The sequence below is a fragment of the Anopheles ziemanni genome (genome assembly GCF_943734765.1).
Source record: "Anopheles ziemanni chromosome X unlocalized genomic scaffold, idAnoZiCoDA_A2_x.2 X_unloc_12, whole genome shotgun sequence".
Classification (NCBI taxonomy): domain Eukaryota; kingdom Metazoa; phylum Arthropoda; class Insecta; order Diptera; family Culicidae; genus Anopheles; species Anopheles ziemanni.
The window spans coordinates 107,501-113,505 of record NW_026689730.1 but is presented as its reverse complement, the minus strand read 5'-3'; the positions used below and the strand labels follow the sequence as shown (position 1 = coordinate 113,505).

General features: G+C 48.2%; 1 non-coding gene across 1 annotated transcript in view; it reads left to right on the top strand.

Annotated features, from left to right (window-relative positions):
• The first annotated feature begins 5,975 nt into the window (after nt 1–5,975).
• Nucleotides 5,976–6,005, top strand: part of LOC131291648 (5.8S ribosomal RNA) — a 155-nt gene continuing 125 nt past the window's right edge. Inside the window, exon 1 of the ribosomal RNA XR_009189426.1 lies at nt 5,976–6,005. This exon is cut by the window's right edge and continues 125 nt beyond it. This is a non-coding gene — a ribosomal RNA (5.8S ribosomal RNA).

Sequence of the window (6,005 nt, the reverse complement as noted above, 5' to 3'; positions counted from 1 at the left end):
GCCAACTAGCAATTGGGAGACGCTACAACCAGGTGCTCTCAGTAGCTTCCGGGAAACCAAAGTCAGGTTCCGGGGGAAGTATGGTTGCAAAGTTGAAACTTAAAGGAATTGACGGAAGGGCACCACAATGAAATGGAGCTTGCGGTTCAATTTGACTCAACACGGGAAAACTTACCAGGTCCGAACTTATGGAGGTGAGACAGATTAATAGCTCTTTCTCAAATTTAAGGGTAGTGGTGCATGGCCGTTCTTAGTTCGTGGATTGATTTGTCTGGTTAATTCCGATAACGAACGTGACTCACATATGCTAACTAGAACGCAGTCAGCGTTAATGCGTCGATGCCGATTGGAACGGGTTAGGACCTTTCGGTGGAGTATGACCTGACACCTTCGCTGTTCGTGTGCGCAAGTGCACTTACGGTACGCTGCTTAGCAGGACAATTTGTGTTTAGCAAAATGAGATCGAGCGATAACAGGTCCGTGATGCCCTTAGATGTTCTGGGCTACACGCGTGCTACAATGTGGGTAGCAGCGTGTCTCCTATTCCGAGAGGAACGGGAAATCACTCAAATACTCACTTAGTAGGGATTATGGATTGCAATGGTCCATATGAACTCGGAACTTCTAGTAAGTGCTGGTCATCAGCCAGCGTTGAATACGTCCCTGCCCTTTGTACACACCGCCCGTCGCTACTACCGATGGATTATTTAGTGAGGTCTTTGGAGATGATCGTTCGCTGGATCCTCGTGAACCGCGTCTGCTTTATCGAAGTTGACCGAACTTGATGATTTAGAGGAAGTAAAAGTCGTAACAAGGTTTCCGTAGGTGAACCTGCGGAAGGATCATTAGTGGCCAAGTGATCCTTCCAGAAGTCCGAACCTGCGGGTTGAGACTTCGGCACAAGTTGCCATATGATAATTGACGAAACACTATAGAAGTCCGAACCTGCGGGTTGAGACTTCGGCACAAGTTGCCATATGAAAGTTGACGAAACACTATAGAAGTCCGAACCTGCGGGTTGAGACTTAGGCACAAGTTGCCATATGAACATTGACGAAACACTATGAAGTCCGAACCTGCGGGTTGAGACTTAGGCACAAGTTGCCTTATATATAACTTCGAACAAATACACAAGTCCGAACCTGCGGGTTGAGACTTAGGCACAAGTTGCCTTATACATGACTTCGAACAAATACACAAGTCCGAACCTGCGGGTTGAGACTTAGGCACAAGTTGCCATATGAAAGTTGACGTAACACTAACAAGTCCGAACCTGCGGGTTGAGACTTAGGCACAAGTTGCCTTATACATACATTGGCCAAATAAACAGAAGTCCGAACCTGCGGGTTGAGACTAAGGCACAAGTTGCCATATTATATTCGATCAAACACTAAGTAGTCCGAACCTGCGGGTTGAGACTCAAGACCGTAACAAGATGTCACTATACAAGTCCGAACCTAAGGGTTGAGACTTAATGCGATCTAGATACCAAGTTGACATCCAATACCTGTTGAGCAAAACCAAAGATTCCCTGTTCTCGAATGATTACACTATATAACAGGGAATCATGAAGAAATCAAGCAAGCGTGAAACAAAGTCATCACTTGGGCATGCTCGATAGCCAACCACATGACCTTAACCTAAGAGAGCATGCAAACCACATGATACCTATAAACGATTAACCCGCCCTAGTTCAATCGTTCACCAAGTGATGACTTCAGTATGGCTAAGAGAAAAACTTTTGAATGGGAAAAACTCTAAGTCCGAACCTCCGGGTTGAGACTTCCGCGTCGGAGGTGGGCGCACCTCCTATCCGAAAGATGGTGAATCAGGGGTGTTCGATCAGCAATGGTCGGATGCCCCGTCGTAGTCCAACTATGACAATCCAAGTCAAGACCTCCGGGTTGAGACTTCCGCGTCCGGAGGTACGCGTACCGCCTACCCGAAAGATGGTGAATCAGGGGTGTTCGATCAGCAATGGTCGGATGCCCCGTCGTAGTCCAACTATGACAATCAAAGTCAAGACCTCCGGGTTGAGACTTCCGCGTCCGGAGGTACGCGTACCGCCTACCCGAAAGATGGTGTGCTTCTGGGGTATTCGATGAGTCGGATACCCCGTCGTAGTCCAACTATGACAATACAAAGTCAAGACCTCCGGGTTGAGACTTCCGCGTCCGGAGGTACGCGTACCGCCTACCCGAAAGATGGTGTGCTTCTGGGGTATTCGATGAGTCGGATACCCCGTCGTAGTCCAACTATGACAATACAAAGTCAAGACCTCCGGGTTGAGACTTCCGCGTCCGGAGGTACGCGTACCGCCTACCCGAAAGATGGTGTGCTTCTGGGGTATTCGATGAGTCGGATACCCCGTCGTAGTCCAACTATGACAATACAAAGTCAAGACCTCCGGGTTGAGACTTCCGCGTCCGGAGGTACGCGTACCGCCTACCCGAAAGATGGTGTGCTTCTGGGGTATTCGATGAGTCGGATACCCCGTCGTAGTCCAACTATGACAATCAAAGTCAAGACCTCCGGGTTGAGACTTTCTAAGAGTACAAGCATAAAGGAACACGGACCAAGCCGTACCGAGAGAATCGGTACTAGAGCCCTTGTGGTTCTACATTGAGAGAGCCCTCGTGGTTCTTATTAGGGGCTTTATGCAAGAAGTACTCAATACTGTGGTGTGAAGTATAAAGTATAGAGTCCTCCACTGGTCCACGCTGCTCCGGCGGTCCTGGGTAAGATAGTTCATTCTAGCTTGCCCTATGTGGAAGAGGACTCAATACCCTACCTGTTGAGCTTGAAACAAAGTCATCACTTGGGCATGCTCATATTGCCATACACAATTACATTATATTCGAATGAGCATGCAAGCGACCCTATATAGACCGAACCAAAACGATAGATACCGCCGTAGTTCACCCCCACCAAGTGATGACTTCAGTATGGCTAGTGTGTGAAGTATAAAGTATAGTCCTCCCCTGGTCCACACTGCTTCGGCGGTCCTGGGTAAGATAGTTAGTTCTAGCTTGCCCTATGTGGAAGAGGACACAATACTTAATACTTAGAGTACAAGCATAAAGGAACACGGACCAAGCCGTACCGAGAGAATCGGTACTAGAGCCCTCGTGGTTCTACATTGAGAGAGCCCTCGTGGTTCTCATTAGGGGCTTTATGCAAGTCGTACTCAATACTGTGGTGTGAAGTATAAAGTATAGAGTCCTCCACTGGTCCACGCTGCTCCGGCGGTCCTGGGTAAGATAGTTCATTCTAGCTTGCCCTATGTGGAAGAGGACTCAATACCCTACCTGTTGAGCTTGAAACAAAGTCATCACTTGGGCATGCTCATATTGCCATACACAATTACATTATATTCGAATGAGCATGCAAGCGACCCTATATAGACCGAACCAAAACGATAGATACCGCCGTAGTTCACCCCCACCAAGTGATGACTTCAGTATGGCTAGTGTGTGAAGTATAAAGTATAGTCCTCCCCTGGTCCACACTGCTTCGGCGGTCCTGGGTAAGATAGTTAGTTCTAGCTTGCCCTATGTGGAAGAGGACACAATACTTAATACTTAGAGTACAAGCATAAAGGAACACGGACCAAGCCGTACCGAGAGAATCGGTACTAGAGCCCTCGTGGTTCTACATTGAGAGAGCCCTCGTGGTTCTCATTAGGGGCTTTATGCAAGTCGTACTCAATACTGTGGTGTGAAGTATAAAGTATAGAGTCCTCCACTGGTCCACGCTGCTCCGGCGGTCCTGGGTAAGATAGTTCATTCTAGCTTGCCCTATGTGGAAGAGGACTCAATACCCTACCTGTTGAGCTTGAAACAAAGTCATCACTTGGGCATGCTCATATTGCCATACAATATTCCATTATCTACTAATGAGCATGCAGCTATATGATTATAACCTGTAAACGATTACCCCGCCGTAGTTCAGCGCTTCAACCAAGTGATGACTTCAGTATGGCTAGTGTGTGAAGTATAAAGTATAGTCCTCCCCTGGTCCACACTGCTTCGGCGGTCCTGGGTAAGATAGTTAGTTCTAGCTTGCCCTATGTGGAAGAGGACACCATACTTAATACTGTGGTGTAATGAACAAAGTATAGTCCTCCACTGGTCCACGCTGCTTTGCAGTCCTGGGTAAGATAGTTAATTCTAGCTTGCCCTATGTGGAAGAGGGCATACAAGACAAAGTATAGTTCTCCCCTGGTCCACGCTGCTCCGGCGGTCCTGGGTAAGATAGTTAATTCTAGCTTGCCCTATGTGGAAGAGGACATAATACTCTACCTGTTGAGCTTTAAACAAAGTCATCACTTGGGCATGCTCTATAGCCAACCACATGACATTAACCTAAGAGAGCATGCAGCGTATTATCCCAATGCAAAGTAAACGATAGACTCGCCCTAGTTCAGTGCTTCAACCAAGTGATGACTTCAATATGGCTAGTGTGTGAAGTATAAAGTATAGTCCTCCCCTGGTCCACACTGCTTCGGCGGTCCTGGGTAAGATAGTTAGTTCTAGCTTGCCCTATGTGGAAGAGGACACCATACTTAATACTGTGGTGTAATGAGCAAAGTATAGTCCTCCACTGGTCCACGCTGCTTTGCAGTCCTGGGTAAGATAGTTAATTCTAGCTTGCCCTATGTGGAAGAGGGCATACAAGACAAAGTATAGTTCTCCCCTGGTCCACGCTGCTTCGGCGGTCCTGGGTAAGATAGTTAATTCTAGCTTGCCCTATGTGGAAGAGAGCATACATGAACCAAGAACGAAGGTTATGATCGAGGAATGATTCGACAACTCACCGATGGTATGAAATGTGAAGAATTCAAGCAAGCACACAATCAAGTCATCACTTGGGCATGCTCGATAGCCAACCCTATGACATTAACCTAGTAGAGCATGCGAAAACCAATATATATACAAGTAATGTAAACGATGCCCCTCCCTAGTTCAGCGCTTCAACCAAGTGATGACTTCAGAATGGCTAAATCAAATCGGTTCAAAACATACCATCGGTACCCTATTGAAACACACAAGTCGATATCAAACCTCTTAATTGTGTAGTCCTCCACTGGTCCACGCCGCTTCGGCGGTCCTGGGTAAGATAGTTCATTCTAGCTTGCCCTATGTGGAAGAGGGCACATTACTCAATACTGTGGTGTGAAGTATAAAGTTCAGTTCTCCCCTGGTCCACGCTGCTTCGGCGGTCCTGGGTAAGATAGTTCATTCTAGCTTGCCCTATGTGGAAGAGGACACTTAATACTTCGTCTCTAAGCGGCGGCTTGACTCCTCCCTACGGGGAACGGGTTTACGCGCACAGCGGCGGCTTACGCACTATGGCAGTCATGGATGCCTTACGTTTCTATGAAAAGTGTGTTCCTCCCCTGGTCCACGCTGCTTCGGCAGTCCTGGGTAAGATAGTTAGTTCTAGCTTGCCCTATGTGGAAGAGGACACGTAGACTTACTGTGGTGTGAAGTATAAGGTTCAGTTCTACCCTGGTCCACGCCGCTTCGGCCGTCCTGGGTAAAATGGATTCATCCAGCTTGCCCTATGTGGAATGAGGACACTTTATGCTTCGTCTCTAAGCGGCGGCTTGCTCCTCCCTACGGGGAACGGGTATACGCGCACAGCGGCGGCTTACGTTATGGCAGTCATGGATGCCTTACGTTTCCATGAAAAGTGTGTTCCTCCCCTGGTCCACGCTGCTTCGGCAGTCCTGGGTAAGATAGTTAGTTCTAGCTTGCCCTATGTGGAAGAGGACACGTAGACTTACTGTGGTGTGAAGTATAAGGTTCAGTTCTCCCCTGGTCCACGCCGCTTCGGCCGTCCTGGGTAAAATGGATTCATCCAGCTTGCCCTATGTGGAATGAGGACACTTTATGCTTCGTCTCTAAGCGGCGGCTTGCTCCTCCCTACGGGGAACGGGTATACGCGCACAGCGGCGGCTTACGCAAGTTAGTCACCCTCGGCAGTGGATCACTCGGCTCATG